Source organism: Amblyomma maculatum, chromosome 10, assembly GCF_055883805.1.
Source record: "Amblyomma maculatum isolate TAMU_Amacu chromosome 10, ASM5588380v1, whole genome shotgun sequence".
Classification (NCBI taxonomy): Eukaryota; Metazoa; Arthropoda; class Arachnida; order Ixodida; family Ixodidae; genus Amblyomma; species Amblyomma maculatum.
In genome coordinates this window covers 170,177,368-170,196,882 of record NC_139353.1, presented here as the reverse complement: position 1 = coordinate 170,196,882, position 19,515 = coordinate 170,177,368, and the positions used below count along the sequence as shown (strand labels likewise).

At 43.0% G+C, this 19,515-nt stretch overlaps 1 protein-coding gene and 1 long non-coding RNA gene across 2 annotated transcripts in view; one reads left to right on the top strand and one right to left on the bottom strand.

Moving 5' to 3' along the window:
* Positions 1 to 19,515, top strand: part of LOC146177912 (uncharacterized) — a 101,514-nt gene that overhangs the window by 67,517 nt on the left and 14,482 nt on the right. The gene's annotated exons all lie outside the window — the stretch shown is intronic.
* Positions 4,871 to 12,166, bottom strand: LOC146177913 (uncharacterized). The gene is made up of 3 exons (XR_014701106.1): positions 11,853 to 12,166; positions 9,834 to 9,983; positions 4,871 to 4,991 (listed from the first exon to the last, which is right to left on the bottom strand). It is a non-coding gene; the product is annotated as an uncharacterized LOC146177913 (long non-coding RNA).

Sequence of the window (19,515 nt, the reverse complement as noted above, 5' to 3'; positions counted from 1 at the left end):
ACGAAGTTGTGCTGTGTTAAGTACATCATATTGCCAGATTATATGATATGCTCTAGCAGATTACAAGGTACACGAAGAAGTTGTGCTTTAAGTACATCATATTGGCAGATGATATGATATGCTCTAGCAGTTTGCGAGGTATACGAAGAAGTTGTGCTCTGTTAAGTACATAATATTGGGAGATGATAAGATATGCTCTAGCAGTTCGCAAGGTATGTGAAGAAGTACATCATATTGGCAGATGATATGACATGCTAGAGCAGGGTATATAAAGAAGTTGTGCTCAGTTTAGTACATCATATTGGCTGCAGATATGATATGCTGTATCAGCTTGCAAGGTATACGGAGAAATTGTGCTCTTTTAAGTACATCATATTCGCGGATGATAAGATATGCTCTAGGAGTTTGCAAGGTATACAAAAAGTTGTGCTCTGTTAAGTACATCATATTGGCAGATATGATATGCTTTAGCAGTCTTCAAGCAATACGAAGAAGCGCTCTGTTAAATACATCATATTGCCAGATGATATGATATGCTCTAGCAGTTTGCAAGGTATACGAAGAAGTTGTGCTCTGTTAAGTACATACTATTGGCAGATATGATTGCTCTAGCAGGTTGCAAGGTATACGAAGAAGTGTTTTGTTAAGTACATCATATTGGTAGATATCATATGCTCTAGCAGTTTGCAAGGTATTCGAAGAAGTTGTGTTCTGTTAAGTACATCATATTTGCAGATGATATTATATGCTCTAGCAGTTTGCAAGGTATACGATTAGGTTGTGCTTTGTTAAGCACATAATATTGACAGATATGATATGCTCTAGTAGTTTGCAAGGTATGATGGTTAAGGTTGTGGGTCTGTGATTCGTTAGCATCTCGTAGTCCACCTGCGTCTGCCTTGCAGCTTCCGTACTCCTCCCTGTAAGGTGCAGCTTGGGTGAAGAGCTGTAGCTTAGGTTACAATGCATTAAAGTAAAAACACACATTTCCATTATTTAAAGTGAAATTATTTAATGGTCTCTAAGCTCGCATAGATGCATAGAAAATAAAAAGGGCTTAGTGCAGTTATTTATTTCGCAGAAACTTCTAGTGCCACGCACAATAATAAACTGATTTTTACGTTCGTTCTGCTTCAGAAAAGAAAAACATTTGTACTGAGAATAAGTTCTGATTTCATGTGATAAGGAATATATCGTGAAGAATATTTTATTTGGGTGAATTGGAGACTGAAGGCATAAGTTAGATGCCCTTTTACGGGCTGAAAGGTATGTAATCGCACACAGGGCTGATACCTACTCTTGACACCATCACTTATAAAAATATAATTCATTCAGGGTGCCTAATGAATTTAAGGACGTGGTTTTCAGCGCTAACTCTACTGAAGATACCTAATGAATATTTCCTCATAATATTTTAATTTCACTGGGCTGATTTTTATTAAAAGGCATTTTCAAGCTTTTGTTTCTGAAAAATCTATTACTGCCAACGTGGTTAAGTAGAAAAAGAAAACTGCTGTGAACTATGGCAGAAAAATTACAGCTGGCTAATCAGAAAGTAGACTTACCGGGGCTGCGCGTGAGCTCGCTCCTAACTGGCGTCGGCGTCTCGACATCGTCCTCCCCCGACTACTGACCCTGGCAACGTTTAATGCTAGAACCCTAGCTACTGAAGCTAGCTTAGCAGTGCTGTTAGAGGAACTAGAGGGCATGAAATGGGATGTCATAGGGCTTAGTGAGGTTAGGAGGCCGAATGAGGCATATACTGTACTGAAGGATGGGCATGTACTGTGTTATCGAGGCTTACCAGAGAGGCGACAACTAGGAGTAGGTTTCCTTGTCAATAAGTATATAGCGGGTAATATAGATGAATTTTATAGTATTAATGAGAGGGTTGCAGGCATCGTAATTAGGCTTAATAAGCGGTATAAACTGAAGGTTGTACAGGCCTATGCACCTACATGTAGTTATGATGACCAGGCAGTTGAAAGCTTCTATGAAGATGTAGAATCGGTAATGCGAAAAGTAAAGACGCAGTATACTGTACTAATGGGCGATTTCAATGCCAAGGTAGGGAAAAACAGGCAGGAGACTATGGCATTGGTTCTAGGAATAGCAGGGGGGAGTTACTAGTTGAGTTTGCAGAGCGCAATAACTTAGGCAATCATGAATACCTTCTTCAGCAAACGGAAGAACCGGAAATGGATATGGAAAAGTAGTAACGGAGAGGCTAAAAATGAAATCGACTTCATAATGTGTTCAACCCCCGCCATTATGCAAGATGTAGAGGTAATCGGGAAAGTGCGATGCAGTGACAACAGGATGGTGAGGTCCCGAATTAGCCTAAATCTGAAGAAGGAACGCAACAGATTAGTAAGAAAGAAACCCATCAACGAATTAGCGGTGAGGGGGAGGGCAGAAGAGTTCAGGATCTCGCTACAGAATAGGTTTTCAGCTCTAACTGAAGATGGCGACATTACCGTAGGCGCAAGGAACAGTAATTTCAGAGATATCATTACTGAGTGCGCGGTAGAAGTAGGCGGTAGGATAGTTAGAGAGGATACCGGCAAGCTGTCTAAGGAGACGAAAGATTTGATTAAGAAACGCCAGAGTATGAAAGCTTCCAATTCAACAGACCAGATCGCATTGGCCGAGATATCAAAGCTAATCAATAAGCGCAATGTGCCCGATATAAGGAAGTATAACATGGAGAAAATTGAGCATGCTGTAAAGAACGGGGGAAGCCTTGAAGCGGTAAAGAAGAAATTGGGCATAGGCAAAAACCAGATGTATGCGATAAGGGACAAGGCGGGCAACGTCATCACTAATATGGAAAAGATAGTCAAAGTAGCCGAGGAGTTCTATACAGTACTCTAAAGTAGCCAAAGTAGTCAGGACCGTAATAAGATTGGGGGTAGGGAAAAACAGTCAGACGTTCCGCCAGTGACGAAGAACGAGGTCAAGAAAGCACTAGAAACTATGAAAAGGGGGAAATCAGCTGGAGAGGATCAGATAACAACAGATTTGCTGAAGGACGGGGGGGGGGGGGGGGGATATCGTGCTAGAAAAACTGGCCACCCTGTATACGCAGTGCCTGGTGTCATCGACGGTACCGGAACAATGGAAGAATGCAAACATTATCCTCATTCACAAGAAAGGGGACTCTAAGGACCTTAAAAATTACAGACCAATCAGCTTAGTGTCTGTTACGTATAAGGTATTTACTAAGGTAATCGCTAATATAATCAAGACAACCTTAGACTGCAATCAAGCAAAGGATCAAGCAGGGTTTCTGAAACGGTACTCTACTATCGATCATATCCATACCATCAATCAGCTAATAGAAAAATGCTCAGAATATAACCAGCCCTTATACATAGCATTCAGTGATAACGAAAAAGCATTTGACTCAGTTGAAACCACGGCGGTGATGCAGGCCTTGCGAAATCAGGGGGTAGACGAGCCATACGTGAAAGTGCTGGAAGATATGTGTAGTGGCTGCACAGCCACCATAGTTCTGCATAAAGAAAGTAACAAAATTCCCATAAAGAAAGGTGTTAGGCAAGGAGACACAATCTCCCCAGTACTATTCACAGCTTGTTTAGAGGAAGTATTCAGAGACTTGGAATGGGAGCAGTTAGGGATAAGGGTAGATGGAGAATACCTCAGTAATCTGCGATTTGCTGATGACATTGCCTTACTCGGGGGATGAACTGCAAATAATGATTGATGACCTAGACAGGAAAAGTAGAAAGGTAGGCTTGAAAATCAATATGCAGAAGACTAAGGTTATGTTCTACAGCCTCGGGAAGGAACTGCAGTTTACATTAGGTAGCGAAATACTGGAGGCAGTAGGCGAATATGTCTACTTAGGACAGGTAGTAACCACAGATCCTGACCATGAAAAGGAAATAACAAGAAGAATACGATTGGGATGGAGCGCATTTGGCAAGCACTCGCAGATTATGACTAGCAGCTTACCGGTATCGCTCAAGAGGAAAGTATACAACAGTTGCATCTTGCCGGTACTTACCCAAGCAGCACACCAGCATTGGTCCAACAATGGTTCATCACTGGAAAAGAATGGCATCAATATTGGACTGATATTGGCATTTGGGCATTTTACTACATTCTCCATTCTTGGCCCATCTTTCGTTCCAAGATTGGTCCAGTGTTCAACCAAGCTGGAGCCACCAATGTAGGCACAATATTAGACTTTCCATTCATGCACCATGATTCTTGCCAATACTGTCCAGCATTATACCATCATTGTATTACCAATATTTGTTTAATACCAGCTATTCCATTGATGGCCCATTGTCAATGCCAATCTCATACCAATGGTTAGCCATTGCAGGTGCACTGGCTACTCCATTCATGCCGCATATTGTCGATACCAATATTAATCCAATGGTTTATGGGTACACCGGCTACTCCATCCATGTGCCATTGATGATGTCAAGATTACACATTTTGTGGCACTGCCTGTACAGGGCATAAAATGCTGCCTTTTTCATTCTAGCCATATTCGTGACAGCACATCGAACTTGCTGGGACAATAATGGCCTTTCAAATAGGAGTGGCCATATAAATTCAAATTGTTGCTCATGAGCAACCAGTAGATATTCACAAAACAAGGGCATGGTTCACAAAAAGATAATATTTATTGCAATTGTTACTATAGACGGCAGTGGTTACTAGCCAGTTCTGAGGGCACACACAGCAGCAGTTAGCGGGGCGGTGGCAGGGTTGGTCAGGGCAGGGCGGGCTCTCGGGAAGTGGAAGGGGCCAGGGAGCTGGAGGGCACACTCATAGGCGTAGTGAGGGGGCTGACCCTGCAATTACATTCACAGGTGGCATGCCTGGTTCGCCAGGGGAGGTTTCAACATAACGCCTTTTTCTTCCACCCCCCCTGTCACAAGAACCAGGCAGCCACCTGCGAATAAATGCGTGTGCCTCCAAATCGTCCACCCCAACTTTTTCGCAAATGGCACCTGCACAAAAACAATGAGGAACCAAAATTTACAACACTATTACGAGGCATATAAAATCGCGCGCATTATTTTAGGAAGATGTAGAAAATTCCAGGATTCATGTACCGAAATTTATGGTCAATGAGAAACACTATACTGATGAGTTCCAGATTAGTTTCAGCTGCCTTGGGTTTATTAGGATGAAAGACGCACATACATTGCATAGCATGTGCCCTGTTGCATTTTGATCGCCTCCACAGCAATACGGCTGAGACAGCCAGTGTTTCATCCCACACTAGGAATTAGTGCTTGATTATCGGCTGTCTCCGCATATGACTGGCGCGCTAGTTTTTTGCCGCTCCTACGCTTTCTGCGATGTGCAAACAGTTTATACTAACAATCGTTACCAAGAGAATGTTCGGCGACCATTTTCATTTTTTTTTAAAATGGCTAGATATAATATACACAAGCGATCTAAGCCCACGACTGCTGCACTGGCCGCTGGTTAGCTGATATACGCTTTTGACTGGTTTTGTGGGTAGTTCACTTAAACGGGAGCTCACTTAAACGGGTAGCTCACAGGTGCATCATTTTTATACATATACTGCTTGTCCAAGCAAATTTGATCCAAGGGATAAAAAAAAACATTTCGGAGGCAGGCAAAGGAAACCAGATATATATTGCTGGAAGCTACCTTGAGCGCCACAGAAAAGGTTTTGTTTGGAATCCTTATTGACATTATTTACCTAATTTACTGATTAATGACTTACACAATAAATGGTGTTGCTACTTTGAAGAGTACCGGCACAATCCACGTTTGATTATTTGTGATAAACAACCCTCACGTCTGCATTTTGAACGCCAGATACAATAGGAAACCACGAAAATACAGAAATCTGATTCCCGGACAATACAATTGAGGACTTGGCTTGGCTCGACAGCCCTGTGTAGCGTTAGACCTACAAGTTGCCTGTGGTTTCTTCGTCCACGCCAGCACATCGTCCAACAAGACTGTATTTGTATTTTACAGCTGAAAAATACTGTTAAACTCATTTATATCCTTACCACTTTGTAGTCATTATCCGCATTGCAAAGTTCGGCGCGCTCATTGTAACTCGAGCCTTCATGTGCGCCAAAGGGCCGACGCGAAGCAACCATCGCCAGCATATCACCCTTACTCATGCATGGGGCTAGCAATCTTAGTGGCAGGTTGTTTTGTCCGCTCTAAATCATGTTGTGAGCAGCACAGTTGAGGTGCGCGAATGGGCTGGTAACGGTTTCGGTATCTACATAACCCGGAATTAATCTACAGCTGGAAAAAAAGGTACACATGAGGTTTTTAACCGCAAATATTGAAACAGGGGTTTCCGAACGTGCTCACCGACTCTGTAAGTCCTATTTATTGTCTAAAGTGAATATTTAGTACTTGAAGCGAATAACCTCACTTCCCCACGTATAAAATAAAAATTTTCTGCGCTGTCCTAAGTGGCTGCCAGCAATGCACCACCGGTTTCCATCGTCTGTTTCTAATGGTTTATTTATAACCCTTGGCTCAAGCTATGGGGCGCAGCAGGTGTAATGTAGCTTGAATAAAACCTGCAAGAGATCATATATATGGGTAGATTTGTAAGGTTTACAGATTTCACTTACAAATTCTACAGGAATCGCGTCACTGCGGCCTTTCTTTAAAATTGACACGTAATAGCGCTATATTCGTGGCTAAAATAAAGTAATCAACGCATTAATTCAGCTTAGCAAATGCAGCTCTAACAGAAAGTGAGGGCTGGCTACACCTAAGGTGTGCCTAGCTTTCTAATTTTCTTAGATGGCACAACCGTTCGAAATATGGAATATTAAAAAAAGCCTTTGATATTGGCTTTCTCACAGCGTATTATGGGTGCCTTAGATAAGAAACATAATCGAGGTCCCATGGCCATCTTTCGTTTCCAATGAAATTCTTATATGTGGTGGGCAAGTATCTAGACACAAAAAAATTAACCTTAGTTTTTCAAGATACGCGTAGTTTCCTCGAAAAAAAAACAATTGTATGGTATATCTCTAGAGGTAGAAAACGCTGTTTTTGCCATTTCAAAATGTTGCAAGTTTGGATACCATGATTTTGTCATCTGCTCTTTTTTACTCACTGAATATATGCAGGTTTTATATTTACAAACACTATTAGAAACCTATTTTGTTTTTGGAGTTGTGTTATTAAAAAATCGCAAACTTTTCTTCAGGAGCGATACGCTGCAAAAATATTCATTTTTAACCTTATGTACTGGCATATGATGCATTAGGTTGGTTGCACTAAATATGTTTTCACTTCCTGACGCATGTTCTTAATTCCAGGCAGTATCTGGAGCTCCAGACCACTAGGTGTGTTCTCCACAACGCATCAAAATTGCTCAGAATTCGAAAACAGCAGTAAAGGGCAAATTTGCTGCAATTAAAAAAAGATCATCTTCGATTTTCATTCAAATCCCTCACAAAAATCTTCAGGACCTCAAAAATATCACGGACTAAAAAGTGTTGCGTTATACTGTTTAAAAATATAACATTAAATATTAAACCGAGTGCTTGTGCTGATAATGGCCAAACTCAGCCTGCATTCTTGCAAGATCCAATAATATCTTGGCACAGAAACTATTTTTCTACATTATCTAGGTTCCATTCTTTATTTCTGAAAAAATTTGAAGCTCTAGATTTGTGTGTGTATCTGCATATTATTTTGAAATTGGACAAAAGTAAGAAAATGGTAAAATAAGGAAAACTGATTAGAATTGAAGAAACGGCCGCAACATCAATTTTTATCAAAATCTGTGGAAACAGTGCAAAGTACTTTGTTAATTTTAGTCAGTAAATATATTGAATTCTGCAAAATGTAATATTAGAAATATAAAAATGCTTGTTTTTGTTCTATAGATGTGCTTATATGGCTCCCCCTTATGGAATAGGCATGAAAACTTCAATTTAGTATTTGCTTAATTTAGTTACATTTTACCTTAAGTAAAATTTAAAACATTGTCAGCGCTTAACACCGTTTTTCTGCTTCTGGGACAAATACTTAATATAGCTTAAAATGGTATTAATTCACTATTTCTGCCAATTTCATGGCAGAACGCAAGTGAAGGCTGAACTTTTCCTCTATCCTGCATTCTTTTTTATTGCTAGGTGCAATAGTATTCAATCTAGGTTATTAATATATTATTCCATTTGTCAGCTTTGACCACCACTAACAATACTATATTTTTGAAGATGATTTTTCAATGTGTAATTTTTATAATTACAATCTTAAGCAAATCGCTTTCCAGCATAATACTTTTGGTGACGTTACAGAGAACACACATAGCAGCTTAGAGCTCCAAATTCTGCCTTAAATTAACAATATGACCTGCGTAATAAACACAGAATATTTTAGTGCAAACAACGCAATGCGTCACGCCAGTATGTAAGGTTGAACATTAACATTTTTGTAGCGCGTTGTTCTTGAAGCAAAGTTTGCGATTTTTTACTAAATCAAATGCATCAATGAAACACACTTTTAATACTTCTTATACAAGTAAACGTTACCCAAATGCGGTGAGTAAAAAACAGTGGATGACAAAATTTTACGCAACCAGCCGGCCTCCAAACGTGCAACTTTTTGAAACGACAAAAACGACGTTTTCCAGCTTTAGTGAGAGGCGTTTTTTTTTTTTCGAGAATACTACGCCGCATCTGGCAAACCTAAGGGTCATTCCTTTGTGTCGAGGCATTAGCCCACGACATATGAAAATTTAATTTAAAAAATGGTCATGGCACCACGATTACTGTTCCTGTCCGAAGACATCCATATTTGTTTTCATTTCGTCTCTTCAACAGGCTGGTTTAGCCAATGCGGTGAATAAAAATATCATCGCATATATTAAAGATTTTCGCGCTATATGTTATACCTAAAGCTACCTATATTGTCACAACTGTCATTCATTATTTGTAGCTGAAACATCACAAACGGGATTCGATTGCAAATTGTTCGCTAGTTAAATAGACGTACGAGATGACACACGTATACTTTGTAGAATACAATTTAGGAAAGAGCAGATACAAACTATAGGCGAATAATGCTATGATATGGAGCATATGTATTACTCCGGTTAACAGTAAAACAATCAACTTTTAACATATTAATATATTCGACAAACTATTGCATGCTCACATAGGAACACAATTAATGAGCTCATCCACGCATCTAATGTCTATGGGCATTAGACGTGTGGATGACTTCGTTTTATTCCAATTCGTGCGTCACTCAAAATAATTGAACGAGAAAAAAGTTAATGTCTACGCAATTTTCAGTGAGTATACCACAAATTATACTAAGGTGCTTCATATATGTCACATCACCTAGCAAGTGAAATGGGATAACAGAAGTAATCAGACTCTAACCCGCATTTCGCTTTTGCGCCATCTTTGTAAGTTTTCAGGCAGGCTTTTCCACTGATTATCCTCTTCTTTATACCCCTGCCACCCACAAGACACAAATCTTCTGGGGGTACCGAACTGTTGGTTTTCGCACCAGTGATACAACTTAATCGATCCATTTATACGTAGAAAACACTCTCGATGCGCACCTAAAAAAAATGAAAGCATGTATGTGTAGGCGAAATCATTCACCGGCGATTTAATAATATGATTTGAACAATAAAATCAAAGGATCACACTCGAAGTAACAAAAAAGTGGTGGAGAGATAGGAATTGAAGCAATGAAAGGCGGTTGCTTTCTGCAAAAAGCCAATAGCAAGAGGTCCACCGTCTATAAGAATAGGCAATAAAAATAAGGCATATTTAAAGGTGCATGCAGCAGTTACAGTGATGCAGTGCTACCTTTTTTTAGGCAGGATTTTCCGCTGATTTTCTTCTTCTTTATTGCCCTTCCAACCACAGGACACATATCTTCTGGGGGTTGTCGGTTTTCGCACCAGTGATACAACTCAATCGATCCACTTCTACGTAGAAAACGCTCCCGATGCGCATCTAAAAAAATGAAAGCATGTATGTGCAGGCTAAATCATTCACACATGATAAAACAATATGATTTGAACAATGAAATCAAATGATCACACCCAGAGCAACAAGAAAGTGGTGTAGAGATAGAAATTGAAGCAATGAAAGACGGTTGCTTACTGAACAAAGCCTATAGTAAGAGGTCCTAAGTCTATAAGAATAGGCAATAAATTAAGGCACGTTTATAGGTGCATGCAGCAGTTAAAGTGATGCAGTGTTACCTTTCTGTTTCACTGCAGTGATTGGTATAAATATTACAGCAATTGCTAGGCATCTCAGGTAACCCCATTGAAAACTTCATCCAAGGTACCGAGGAGCAGTGGCGTGTTATTTGCAGCTGTTAACGGAAAGACAGGCTATCCTATGAGTGCATGCGCATTTCCTCCTTTTTGTATACTTGAATAAAAGCGACTGAACAGTGAGTGTTGTAAGAGGTGCAGCGTCCCTAGGAATGGGGAACAAAATTAAGTTTTAGTAAACAGAGGTACAAAAAGAAGCAAATATGCCTGCAATAATAGCATGATGGCCTACCTTTTGATCAACAGCTGTAAACAACCTGTCACTGCCAGTCGGTTCTTTAGATAGGCTTATCAATGCCAGAGCTTAAAGCTAAGAGCAATATGAGTAATGTTTATTGCGGTCACGGCCGTAAACAATTCTAGCGGAACACTCCATTACTGTAACTATTCAACCGTCCATTTATACATATCGTTCATTAAAGAACCATGCACATCATATTAAGTTGCTGTTTTCTACTCCCAAATGATTTCCTATAGAATTAGAATACGTGGATTGCTGCTTCGGTTTCAACATTCTTGCACGATGGCTATGGCGTGCACTTCATGCATACGGTACGGCACGTGAGGTACAAAGAGCTGTAATTGCCGAACAGGCGGACCTGACGTCCTGTCCCATTTCGCCTGAAAGTGCGCACCATCGAGCGCTTCGCGAGCAATATATTTCGGACGATATGGTTGCCTCATACCGGCCGTCAGTGTTTTGTACATTGTGTCCTGCGTGCACGTTGTTTACTTTGCAGTGACAGGAACGCAGTGCACACACGGCTGATGTGCTTTTTTGCTTGTATTGTTATTTTCCCCCGCCCTCGAAGCGCGTCTGCGAAATCGCTCTCCTATTGTCGCCGCTTTCTGATAACGCCCTCACCTGAAGGCACGTGCTCAGAAGGGGGGCGTCGATTAAGAAAATTTTGAAAAGGGGCTCACTTGCGCTGTTCACGGCTTTCAATTCCTCAATATGATATTAACCATTATAAAAGTGGAGGTTCATTATGACTTAATTATAGCCTAGTCATCAAGCGGCATCACGCACATGTCTGCCCCACTGTAAAATTCGCTTGCACAGACGGCACGAACAGTTTTCAAAACTTCGTCTGTACATCTGAAAACAAAAACTGCCCTTAACTCTTAACAAAATCCAAAAACTGTGTGAACATGGCTTCCTGCGCGCAGAAGAGAGGCTGTCCAAAATATATGTACAAAGCCGGGCGCATAGTATCTGGTTACTAATTGATTGCGGCGCGCTGCACAGTCAAAAAACTGCGCAAATGGCTGCCTGCAGTGTTCTGTCACGTGTTGGTGGCATACACACCTGTTACGCACGGCTCCTCTATTTTCGGCGCAAATGCTATTCATATCGCAGCCAGCAAATAAGTCCACGCACTTGCTTGCATGTAACCCGGAGGAAAATTCGCTTAGTTCTTGAAGTCATGCTTCGCGCAGTTGTTTCGAGGAGAATAAGGAAAGGGAACATTTGGGACTGGTAGAAGATTATATAGAACCAATTATGAAGCAATGGCATGCTGCAAAGATATATACTCACGGTCTAAGATGACGGCGTTCACTGAGTCTGATAATGCCGATGGTATCCCGCCGTTGCTGTAATCCGTACTCCGGCGACATTTCACAGCTCAGCTATTCACTGATATGTAGCAAGCACCAACCGGAGCACATGGACATGTATAGGCGCAAGAGAAAATTATGCACAGCACAATGAAAAAGAAAATTAATGAGGGAAGAAATTAAAGAAAGGTTTAAGAAGTTGTCACAAGTCTTGTAGCGTCTCCAACAAGCTCTGAAATGAACGCTTCGGGAGGAGGCCGCACAGCAGCGCAGCTGGGGATGCTGTCTGTTGTGTCTTGCACGTAGACGCGTAGGCGAGGGGGAACAACGACCAGCTCAACCAGCGCGTGATTCCCGCCGCGGTGTTGTGTTCGCAAGGGCTGCGCGTGGGAACGAAGGACCAACGACCCTCTCAACATTCCATTCCTCCTTTACCCAGCCTTCTTCTGCTTGCACCGGCCAGCCGTGACTTCGGACCGTGCCGATGAGCGGCCGCCAGCGCGCACCGCTCGAGTCGAGTTCTAATAAATAGTTTTGTTTTGTGTGTTCGCAAACGCATTGTTTCTTCAAGCCAACCACGGACAAATATTTTCTAAAAAAATAGAAAGCCTCCCCATCTACCATCCACATTCTTGCGTAAATCCATACAGCTGGTGCATCGACAAATGCGCGCGTCCCCTCCCTTTCGCCACCTATGATCGAACAAAGGATGGTCGTTCGACCTTTTATATTTACTTCAAAATATTATATACTGTTGCGTGATGACTGATTAATAATGTCAAAGAGGCGGAGTTCCGAGCTTCTCTTCTATTCTGGCCAACTTTGGTTATAGATTATACAAATTATGCTCAAGTTAGCTAGCTGAAAATTATCCGACTAAATATATACATGTTTTATTTGTATTCAGTTAATGTTCGCTTTTCGGGTATGAGTAGATGTTTTTATAAAAATTCTAAACATCGGCCCAGGAAACGAAAATTTTCCTAATTTGCAGGCCTTCATTTCAGAAAAGGTTCATGGTAGAGCAGCAATAATTCCACAATATGTTCTCAGCATAATTATCCGCAAACAGCTAAAGCTCATATTTTTATGACATTTGGATACAGAGATACGATCGCGCTAATTTACAGAAACAGCGAACATTAAAATTTTTTAGGAAAACAAAAACAGTTTTCACATTGTTTAAACTTTTTCCACCTATTCTACACTACCTCAGCTTTCAAAACCATTAAAACACCTTGCATAATTTTGTTGCGCAAGTAATTATGGCCACATCGATAAAGCCTTTGTCCAATTATAGCGCACCGCGCTGTTCTGAACATTCTGCAGAATTTGTGAATTGTTCAAGGTTTTTAAATTTTGGCATATCATTTTGTAACAGGGAGAAATATATTTACAAAAGAGGATTAAAGATATATACATTGAGGAACAGCCAAGGAGCCAGGCTACGAGGGCCGCCCATTCGACGCACTTCTTTTTCTTAATCTTCCACAAACGAGCGCGCCACTTCGTCCTCATCATTCTCCAACTGTAACAATATTTCTTCGCTCATGTTTTGTCTCGACTTCGCAAATCGACGGTGACAGACACAGCAATGAATGATTCAGAATCAATTTTGTGCGCGTCGAGGTCCTGAAGCGCTGTGGCATCAGGCAATACACAGACGTTTTTCGCAATCCCCTTCACCTTAACGCGGATTGCACAAAAAGACGATAACGTTCAATGAGCAAGCAACGTATTCCAAATCATTTTAGTAGAATGAAAGAATTGGAAAGGGCATGGAAAACTGCCTCATTAAAACAGTGTTTGTAGGCTGCATTCGTTTTTTCGAATGACTCGACAGCGCACATTATTTTCATTCCTGACAGTTTTTTTTATTCCTTTGCCACCGCCTAGCGCGGTTGGAATGGTCAAACTCTAAACTAATAGGCGGAAAAAACTATTTTTTTTGTTTATTGGCGATATATATGTTGTGCGCCATATAAATGTACCGGGGCCTTCATGCTCGCAGTCTGCACGAAAAACTGTCATTTTTTTTTACCACCGTGTGAATGCCCAAAACTAAAATGGTAACCTCGCGAGTCTTCCGGCTTTTCATTTTCTAGTGATTGCGTCTAGAAATAACACACATCGTATTCGGTCTTTTCTCCAGGTAAACAGACGATGCTGCGCGTAGTTCCTTATGGATAATACAAAAGCACTAGAACAAAAACATCGCTGAGAAAATGGTCATTTGTTCCTTCAACTTGAGGCAACGTTTTCCTTCTCGGCAATGAAAAAGCTACCTTCTAATCACTAATTTAATGTCACATGAACATGCTATGGCGACACGATTTCGTTTTTATGCGCGTTCTCACTGACAACTGGATTTGTACTATAGGTTACGTATAGATGCAGGGATGTAATCGGCGTCCAATACAGGCATATTGGGTCGTGAGTGCTAGCCGGTCTGGGGTATACATATGTGGTCGCACGGTCGTGCTATCATTAGATATAATTGTGCGACAAACGTATGCGCCTGCGACGAAATCTGCATGCATGCCAATAGGCTATAACCATAAACACATACAGCTGACCCCCAAAGGTGCACCGCATATGAGCGCACCGAAAAGACGAATCCAGACAGTTGCAGCGGTACGTGCTTGAATGCGTTATAGTAATTGTCGTCCCGTACGTGGTACTTGGTGAGGTCCGAACGATCGGCTGAAATGTTGTCGGAATTAAATGCCGCGGTTTGGCGTCCAACGCACGTGTATTCAACCATAAAAATGGAGAATTTGTTTTGATTGAATGGTCAACGGAAAATATTCACTTCGGCAGCCCATTAAAGCGGCGTTTTTAGGATGGCAATGACATTTGCGAGATCAGGGGAAAAAGTGGTCCATCGTGGGCAGTTTTCATACAGGGATAGCTAATACTGGAAAAACACACGACAAATTGCAATGGTCCATTACAGCCAGTTTAAAACAACGGAACGGTCAACGTCGGAAGAACACAGGACACCTGGGTCCATTGTAGCCAGTTTTAAAAACTGAACGGGCAACGCCGGAAGAACACTGGACAACATGGTCCATTGTAGCCAGTTTTAAAAAAGGAACGGCCAACGACGGCGGAACACAGGACAACTTGGTCCATTGTAGCCATCTTTAAAAAACTGAACATCCAATACTGGAAGAACAGAGGATAACATTGTCCATTGTAGCCATGTTTAAAAACCGGAACATCCAATGCCGGAAGAACACAGGACAACTTGGTCCATTGTAGCCAGTTTTAAAAAACGGAAAACCCAATGACGGAGGAAGGCAGGACAGCTTGGCCCATTATAGCCAGTTTTAAATCCCGTGCGACCATTATTGGAGGAACAACGGCAATCTCGGTCCAACATAGACATTCTGTATGTACGGCAGTGCCAATATCGGGAACTCACTGTACATCTTGGCCCAAGCTAGCCAGTGTTGGCTACTGGCGGCGCCAACACTGGGAGAGCACTGGCTAGACTGGGCCATTGTTGGACATTGTGTTGACTGGCATGTCCTATGTTGGGAGCATGCTGGTTAGGCTGGCCCAATGTAGGGCCACTGCTTGCCTTCGTACTTACAACATTGGCCCAATGCTTTGTGCTGCCTGGGTACCTATGGGGCTGAAACGTGGAGGCTAACTAAGAGAGTTCTACTTAAGTTGAGGACAACCCAGAGGGCTATGGAACGAAAAATGGTAGGGGTAACATTAAGAGATAGAAAGCGTGCAGAGTGGGTCAGAGAAATAACTCAAGTTACCGACATTCTAGTGGAAATTAAGAAGAAGAAATGGACATGGGCAGGACATGTAGTGCGTAGAGAGGATAACCGATGGTCGCTGAGGGTAACAAACTGGATTCCAAGGGAAGGAAAGCGTAGCAGGGGGCGGCAGTAAGTTAGGTGGGCGGATGAGATTAAGAAGTTCGCAGGGGTCAAGTGGATGCAGCTAGTTTAGAAGCGGGTTAAGTGGAGAAATATGGGAGAGGCCTTCGTCCTGGATTGGGTATAATCAGGTTGATGATGATGATGATGACTACCGTCCAAGATTTGATGGGGTGCTAATGTTTGCCAGCGAAGGGCTTATAAAGACCATTCTGGGCTTATAAAGACTGGGCTTATAAAGACCATTCCTGTATGTGTCTAGCGCAGTCAGTGGCTTGCGATCCTTAGGGATGGAACTGTGATCAGGGCTACATTTCACCATTTATTCAAATATCTGGCTCGTGGTGGTGCCACCAGCACTTCAAGCTGCAAAATTGAGACATCATCCACAATGCAGGCACGTTGAAACGAAACGCACTGAGAAAAAAATCCAATAGGACAAAAGTGCGATATGTCTTAAGCCGGCAGAGCTGTACATCCTTGCTCGAGCATACAGTCAGCGGCGCAGTCTCTCGGTTGGTTTGGTTGGTTTTTGGGGTTTAACGTCCCAAAGCGAGTCAGGCTATGAGAGACGCCGCAGTGGAGGACTCCTTAAATTTCGACCACCTGGGGTTCTTTAACGTGCACTGACATCGCACAGCATACGGGCGCCGAGGCCAGGATTCGATCCCGCGTCCTTGGGAACAGTAGTCGAGCGCCGTAACCACTGCGCCACCCCAGTCTCTCGCCGCTCAAATTCTTGCTCTAGCCTTCCTTGGAATTTTGCGAAGGTTCGAATTTTGTAGTGGTTTTCTTTCGCATTGGTCAGTACTTCTTCCAGCAGCTCTGAATATTCTTCCTTCATGATGCCAATAAAAAGAAACAATTGTACTGTGTTTATTTTCTGCATATCGTGCTGCGCGTTGAAATTAAACGACTAACGGACGAAGGCATCTCCTGTCCTCTTCGGCATACTGCGCAAGCAGCGGATCTGTCCGGTCGCGCACGATGCGTGCGCCGCAGGCTTTGTCTTTTGCTTCTGTTAGCCGCACAGGTATATGCGTCCACCGCTCTGCGTGTCGCATGTGAAATGGGTTACACTCCCGCGCGTCGCGAAGACAGTGTAAATCTTCACGCTTAGAAACGAGAATACGCTGAAAATTCATGTTGTGCTGGCTCGGAATGGCTGTCATGCATTTGTCGTTCCAGCCAGTCTAGCTCTCGCTTGTTTTAGATCTCGATGACCATCCCACGGAGTGCTCTACGTGAGGTCCTGAATTAGCCTAAATCTGAAGAAGCATCGGCCAAACTGCTGGTCAGCACCTTACAACAGCGATAAGCGTGCAACACGGCGAGAGTTCGTGCATGCGCAAGAATGTGGAACGTCGCAAACAGATATTGTGATAGGGCGTGTGTCTTTGTGATCCGAACAGCGTAGCAGAAGACGCTCTCTCTTCGTGCGCGTGCGCGAACTCTCGCCGTGTTGCACGCTTATCGCCGTTATAAGGCGCTGAGCAGCAGTTTGATCGACGCTCGCGCTATATTGTTAAAAATCAGGGCGGCTGTACGTCCGTGAAACTCGTGCAGGGCCCGTCTCGTTCTGCGCATGCGCACTGCTCGCAAGGAAGCGCTCCAGGCACATAGAGTCTCTACATGCGGGTAAAAAAAACTAATAACAATATACCCATATACCCATACCCCATATACCGGGTGTCCCAGAGTAAAGATACGACGGGCTTCCCAGCAGTGGATCCGTCCGAGATAAATGACACTTGGTGGAGCAGCTTCTTAATGAACCGGAGAACTTTATGAAGACTATATACAAAAGATGATACAAGAGTCAAGCCGAGTTTGCTTCCCCAAGGGAGCAACAATCAGAAACGAACGGCAACTGGCCGCGCCGGCCGCGCTGACCGCTAAAGTCGAGCGACAAGGGACTCCACGTCCCCGCAGTTGAGCTGGCGCCTCTTGCCCCCGCTCCAAAGCAACCACCGCTCCCAGCGCTCGCCAGCGCGAGCGTCCTATCCTGGGGAGTAGCTCCGGCAAAAAGACACCCGGGCGCAGTCCCGCGCTCCTGAGATGAGCCGGAAGCATGCCCCTTTCCACAAGTGAAAAAAAATAAAAACACATTTACTGCAAACTGTCTCCTGCCAACCTTCGCAAAGCGCACCAGATGCACGCTACACATCGCAGTGCAGCGCGACAAAAGCCTGACCCCCCTTCGCGGGTTTTATGGCCTCCGGTCGCTCCCACTCATGCGACGGCCCAGCGGGAGACCGCGCTAATGAGGTCCGAGGAGAGGCAAAAGGGACGCTTCTCCCATCTCCAATAGCAAAGGGAAAATAAACTCAGAGGGGGGTCCAAAGGAAGCGCTCGCATTTTAGAGCTAATGCTCTCCTTCTAGGAACTAGAACGCGACACGCAGTTCAACACTAGGCCACCCAGCTGAGATATTCCCCCAAAACACAAGTACAGATATACATCAACACATACACGAGGGTCTGGCATAGAAACTTACACAGACAACCCAACAACCACTGAGGCCGAACAGAGCACGGGCCTTACACCCAGCTAAATATAACCAAGGTTTTTTTAAAAAAAAGCAGTTAACGATAGCGCAATCAAATCATTTAATAGCTGTTCAGAGTCCCCTATGCTAATCTGGGGGGTGTTTTGTGTTCACTACAGGTATTATTAGTAATGACTAATTTGTTAATTCTTAAAGTGTTGTCTAGAGAGGAAAAGTGTCAATGCAAACGTTGTAGATATTGGAAAACGGCTAGCTACGTTGGTTACATCAAACTAGCGTCCAGCCCCGCTGGGGTGGCGCAATGGTTAGTGCGCTCGACTATTCTGGCCAAGAATGTGGGATCGAATTCCACCCTCGGCAGCCGCTTTTCAATGGCAGCGAAAAGCAAGCCGTGTGCTATGATATATCAGGGCACAGGTGGTCGAAAATTTCCGCAGCCCTCCACTACGGCGCATCCATAGCCTGAGTCATTTTGGGACTTCAAACCCCATAAACCAAATCAAACTAGCGTCTACATAAACTGATTTTTTTTTTAGCATGCGAAAGCGACGTCTGGCGCAAAAAACAAACAAAACAAAGTAAACATTGCTCGTGGCAGCTGCGTCACTTTAAAGCGCTGAGACGAATCCGAGATAACAAAATCCGCTTCTCTGGGCCCCGCTTTCTACGATGAAGCTGGTTGTACGCACGTGGCGAATGATTTAACATAACAGCTGGTCACATGCAGCATTTTTGAAGGCATAAATAGGGCGCTGTAACTCGTAGCGTGATAGAAACAACCTAGTCAGCCGTTTTTCAGTATCTGCAACTTTAGTATTAACACCTTTTCTCTCAAGGCAATAATAAAAAGGTAATTAGTATTCTCCAATTAATAAATAATTTCAGTGAACGAATAAAATAGTGCAGTTTAACATTGGTGACTCTGAACAGCAATTAGTTGTTTGGACTGGGCTGGGGCCCACAGCATTTTTTACAACCTTGGTTACATTTAGCTGGGACACCCTGAACATAGACACACACACACACACACACACACACACACACACACACACACACACACACACACACACACACACACACACACACACACACACACACACACACACACACACACACACACACACACACACACACACACACACACACACACACACACACACACACACACACACACACACACACACACACACACACACACACACACACACACACACACACACACACACACACACACA